The sequence below is a fragment of the Panthera tigris genome, chromosome B3, assembly GCF_018350195.1.
Source record: "Panthera tigris isolate Pti1 chromosome B3, P.tigris_Pti1_mat1.1, whole genome shotgun sequence".
Lineage (NCBI taxonomy): Eukaryota > Metazoa > Chordata > Mammalia > Carnivora > Felidae > Panthera > Panthera tigris.
The window spans coordinates 38,915,605-38,921,604 of NC_056665.1; positions in this window are offsets into that span (position 1 = coordinate 38,915,605).

Consider the following 6,000-nt stretch of genomic DNA (forward strand, 5'->3'; position numbering starts at 1 on the left):
ACCGTTTAGCTATTGTGAATAGTGCTGCTATGAACACGGGCATACAAATGTCTCTTCAAGACCCTGGATTCAATTCTTTTCAACACATACCCACAAGTGGAACTGACCGATCATATGGTATTTCTGGTTTGAATTTGTTTTCAAGTGTATTTATTTATTTTGAGAGAAACAGCACACAAGCAGGGGAGGGGCAGAGAGAGAGGGAGGGAGAGAATCCCAAGCAGGCTCCGCACTGTCAACACAGAGCCCCATGTGGGGCTTGAGCTCACGAACCGTGAGATCATGACCTGAGCCAAAGCCAAGAGCCGGCTGCTTAGCTGATTGAGCCACCCAGGGGCCCCAATTCTGTTTTGAATTTTTTGAGGCACCACCATACACAGAAGATTTTAAAATATAAATTTTGTCACGCCCTTGCTCAACACCCTCTGTTCACTTCTTGGTACTCTCAGAATAATATCAAAGACCCTACTATGGCCCACAGGGCCTGATAAAACCAGCCCGCGGCCGCCTCACCAGCCTCACATCCTGCCACTCGTCTCCCTCCCTCTGCTGTGGCCAATTCCAGTATCTCGCTGCTCCTTGTCACCCCAGCCATGGCCCCACGGCAGGGATTTAGCTCTTGTCATCCTCTGCCTCCGGTGCCCTTACCTGGTGACTGACGTGGCTCATGCCCTTGCCTCATTCAGGTCTCAGTTCAAATGTCCCCTCCTTCTGACCCCCCAATTTCAAATAGCACCCCCATCATCTCTATATCCTTATTTAAAAAAAAAATTTTTTTAACGTTTATTTATTTTTGAGACAGAGAGAGACAGAGCATGAACGGGGGAGGGCCAGAGAGAGAGGGAGACACAGAATCGGAAGCAGGCTCCAGGCTCTGAGCCATCAACCCAGAGCCCGACGCGGGGCTCGAACTCACGGACCACGAGATCGTGACCTGAGCTGAAGTCGGACGCTTAACCGACTGAGCCACCCAGGCGCCCCTATATCCTTATTTTTAATGTGCCATTTCATCTCTATCTGACAAGCAGGGAATTGATATTACTGGCACTCACGTATGACACTAACGACTCGCCTCATACTGTTCAAAACACTTTACGTAGATTGACACGACTGACCTTAACGGCAGCCTTACGAATTAGGTATTTTTCTTCTTCTTCTCATCATCATCATCATCAGTATCTGCATTTTACAGATGAGAAAACCGAGACACCACAGGTTAAATAACTTCCCTAAGGTTCTACAGCTAGTAATTGACAGAGATGGGCTCAAACCAAGGCAGCTGGGGTCCAGAGTCCACTCTACTCTACTGGGGAAACTATGTACATGTCGTGCATGTGTTTATTTATTGCCTGTCTTCTCCCATCAGGGTAACCTCCACAGGGATAGGCACCTTGTTTAGTTCACTGTTCTCCAAGGGCTTAGAACAACATCTGGCACGTTTTCAATAAAAATGCATTGAATGAAAGAGTGAGCGGGTTCTTTGTGTTAGGCAGACACCGACCCTTGTCGGTGCTTTCCTGATCCGAAGACTTGTGTGGGTGGAATTTTATGACGGTGTGTGTGGGTCTGATTTTTAAAGTATATACAAGGACGCAAGCCCTCCGTTGTTTCTTCCCACTGGTTTGGTTATGGCTGAAAAGTCCAGCTAGCCAAACAGAGCAGGTAGAGACACTAGACGCCCAGTAATCCTTTATTCAGTGAATGGGTTGTGGGCTTTTTGCGGATAGAGACTAGTGTCTGTTTGATCCCTCTGTCCCTCACAGCCCTTGGCCCGCTGCTGGGCTGCCCTACCTCTGTCGCTGTTCTGGAAGAGAAGACTGCCGAGTGGACCTAGACTACTCCGTGTGGCAGTGTTTGGCACACTTGTTTCCCCAGAAGTAGCTCCAAGGAGACCAGCGCGCAAGTTCCCGGCCAAAGACGATGCGGAGGAGATGTGAGTTGCAGCGTCTTTTTATTTCTTTGATCCTCCACATTAAACACATCCCACTTCGTAGGATTTAGTGTCAGCTTGTTTGGGACGCAGAAACGAGTTTCTAAAACAGGGCTTTAGAAAATTCCCATGATTTCCTTCGTCCTTCCCCTAAAGAGCTTCCATCGTGTAAAGCCTACCCCCTCTCCTTGGCTTTTGGAAGAGCCAGGACTTCAGAGGTCTGCCTGGTGTTTTGCACAGAGAAACTGCTCTGTAAACAAATGCTGAATGAATGAATGAATGAATGAATGAATTGTTCTCCTTAGAAGTAGCTACGAGGAACCCAGGTCCACAACTGGCTGGCTTTTGACGGGGATCCACACTTGTGCTTCGACGTATTAGTTTTTCTCTCTAGTTTCAGAGACACTTAGGAGAGTCCTTCCAGTACCTTTTTCCACCAGATTGTCATCGAAATGTAGGTCAGAAGTAAAGAACACGAGCGTCTATTGAAGAGTGGCATCAATGCATTAAAAGGTGCCCTGGTGGCCTTAAAGATTTAATGCAGCTTTTTAAAATGGCTAATTTATACACTGGGCTGGTCCGGCTCACCCTGGCACACTGGATCACATTATACAGAAAAGTAGATGGAACACACATATAATAGGCGGTAGCTGGGCTCAGTTATGACCTTATTTTCACTGATAAAGACAAATCTCATAATTCACTGGTAGCAGTCAGTCTTTTTTCTTTCCCTGGACTCATGAGGATACAAGTCACATCCACTGAGCCTGCTCTGTGTATGACAAGGAAACTCTGGCAGCCAATCATCGCAAAGGTGATTCATTCATTTGCATTCAGATATCCTGTTGGTTAAAAAGCAATAAAAATGTTTGGGGCTTTTTTTTCCCCCCCCACACTATAAAAAGTGGCTTACTGGTAAAATATACGCCTTCACTCATCTTGCAGAGCTGCTATAAAAAATAACATTTGGCAGTGGGAAGTGGGACTTTGCTTGAGGAACTAATGTGTACAGATAATATTTATACATTTCTTAGATGGCCATGGACACTTGTCAAGGCTTTCGTGTTCCAAAGACGCATACGGATAAAATTTGCTGTGGTGTGGGTCTTGATTGTTAAAGAGTACACATGGATTTCTAAAGTGCAAGATTGCAGAATGAAGTGGTAAGAGAAACGAGGGGCCTGGAGCAGCGGGGGTGGCGGGTGACGTTAGGCAAAGTACTGAATCTGACTCTCACGCCAGTCGTGAGAAACGCCATGCTTTCTTGGCTTCACGCTTCCCCTGCCTGCGTTCGTTCCCTCTCGGATCGGCTTGCCCACGCCAGCTTCCACTTTCAGCCCTGTTCTGGGAGCTCTGACTTTGGCCAGAGAGGCCAGTTGAGGGCCAAGCAACCCGGTCGGGGCCTCAGAACGCTAGGCTGTTTCCAGGAGACGCGAAATGGCTCAAGGAAAACCAAGAGGCAGCGTCAGGGGAGTGGAGGATGGAGTGATCCAGAATTGCTGAAGCCTGGGTGCCCTGCTGGGGCAGAAATCCAGTAGGGAGCCTGGATGTTTATTTCCAAAGCCGGGGCTGCATCCTGGGTTATGCTCTGCGCTGTGCTGAGTACAATGTTGGATAAATGTTAACAACAGCAGCCATAATGATGATGGCAATGGCAGCCGTGGTCACTCCACCTCCTGCATGCCAAGGGAATTTGAGAGATTTCACCATTTCTTGTGATGGGCGTCGGTGTACCCAGGATCCCGGCCCCCTGGTATTTTCCTGTTCTCCCGTCTGTTTGGAAAGACCCTGGGGAGGTAGGAAAGAGGGCCCAGAGACTAGCGCTTTCTGCACATCCATCTTCAGAACAGTCACTCCGAGAATGAGCAAACGCCCTTCATGTGTCTTGTCTGCCAATTAGACCCCTCTGTCCGCTGAGACCCTTTCAAAAAAACAATAATGAAACCTTCATTTTAATTATTCTCTTTCTTGGTCCCACTTCAGGACTATGCCTTTTAAATAAGTTACACCAGAGTTTCTTCCTTCTCATCTAGCTCCTAATTAAGGACGGTGGGGGGTATCCTTTGGTCTTATTTTCTTATAATTTTAATTACACCGATCTAGGCTTAAAACAGGACCCATTTAAGTGCTCAGAAGATATGTATTTTCTGGTTCAGTGAGTTTTTTCCTCCCACGCCTCTTCGAAGAGGACATAGTCGAGAAACGGAGCTTCTCCGAGCACCCAATCTCGCTAAGCCTGCCTTGCCCAGGATGAAGGACCGGGAGCCCTGGAGGGGACCCCAGCTGCTGCAGGAGGGCCTCGTATCTTCAGGAGGACTGACATCTTACCATAAGGAGCAGCCAACGTGATGAAAAGTCGGAGTGTGGATGACAGCCCCAGGAAATACCCCAAGGGAGCGTAGGGGTGTCTCTCGCTAAACAGCTGAATGGTCTGCGAGTTTCTCTTCCCTGCCCTCCACAGCACTTGGCCTGGTCATGCTTAGAAGGGCGGTCATCATGCCGTTTCTCTTCCTCCTCTTCCTTCCGGATCCTGGTCTCGAGCATGGCCTTGACTTCCATGAGGAGTACTGCCACTCTGCTTCCTAGAGTCCACATGATTCAGTGGTAAGAGACTATGAGATCTAGGAGATCAAGGCCAAGGTTTGAATCCCAGCCTGGCTGATACTTGTCATACAGTCTTTTTTTAAAATTTGTTTAATGTTTATATATTTTTGAGAGAGAAAGAGAAAGAGAGAGAGAGAGAGAGAGAGAGAGAGAGAGAGAGAGCGCACAGGTAGGGGAGGGGCAGAGAGAGAGGAAGACACAGAATCTGAAGCAGGCTCCAGGCTCCAAGCTGTCAGCACAGAGCCCGGCACAGGGCTCGAAGTCATGAACTGTGAGATCATGACCTGAGCCGAAGTTGGATGCTTAACCAACTGAACCACCCAGGCACCCCAGATACTTGTCAGATAGTCTTGGGCAAATGATTTCCCTGTTGAGCTTTGAGGTCCTCTTCCAAAAAAAAAGGGGGGCTCATGATATCTACTTGGCAGGGTGGTTGGGCAGGACGCATATGACAATGAATGTTAAGGGAAATATGCCTCCTGGCACGAGGTAGGTGCCCCCTAAACCTTGTTGCCCCTTTCCTTTGTCAGATAAGTATGGGCAAGTACCTGGGAGGGTGGGCAGATATCTAAAGGACTGAATTATAAAGATAGTAACACACATAAACAATAAAGATAATAAAGATATAATGAAATAAAATAAAGATAATAAAGATAACACACAATAAAGATAAACAAAGATAGTAACACACACACACACACACACACACACACACACACACACAATGTGTATCTTGTCCTCTGCTTGGCCCATCCTTTTCTTGCGTTCCTTTTTCCTTCCTCCTCCTTCATAAGGTTTACTCTGATGGCTTCCAGTCCACGTCAATCTTGCCCAACCCTTTTGTACCTATTGCCTCAATCACACGGCTTAACATTACATCAGGTTTCACTAGGGTTTGTATGTTAAAACCTTCTCTCTCTAACCCAGTGAGCTCGTTGGGAAGGGACTAAGCAGGATTCTTTTTCCCGAGTTTTTGCAGTGTTCAGCGCTGGACCAGGCATGCAGTAAGTGTTTAATAATTGATTATTAAGTGAAGTGCCATTATTAGTCCTGCCTGAGGGTGGAGACTGTGTTTCATTTTATTATTATTATCTTTTAAATGTTTATTTTTTGGAGGAGAGAGAGAGCACACAAGCAGGGGTGGGGCAGAGAGAGGGGGACAGAGGATCTGAAGCAGGCTCTGTGCTGACAGCAGAGAGCCCGATGTGGGGCTTGAACTCACGAACTACGAGGTCATGACCTGAGATGAAGTCGAACGCTCAGCCGGCTGAGCCACCCAGACGCCCCTAGAGACTTCATTTCATATGTTTTTTTGTATCTCCATAGCAGTTGAAGCGCGAAGCATCTAGACATTCAGGTACTCAGTTAAACACTTGTCAGGCTAAAATTACCTTTTGTTTGAGAGAAGACTTTGAAGGGTGGTTAGCCGTTGATGGGAAAAGTGCAGCAAGAGATGGAGGAAGAAA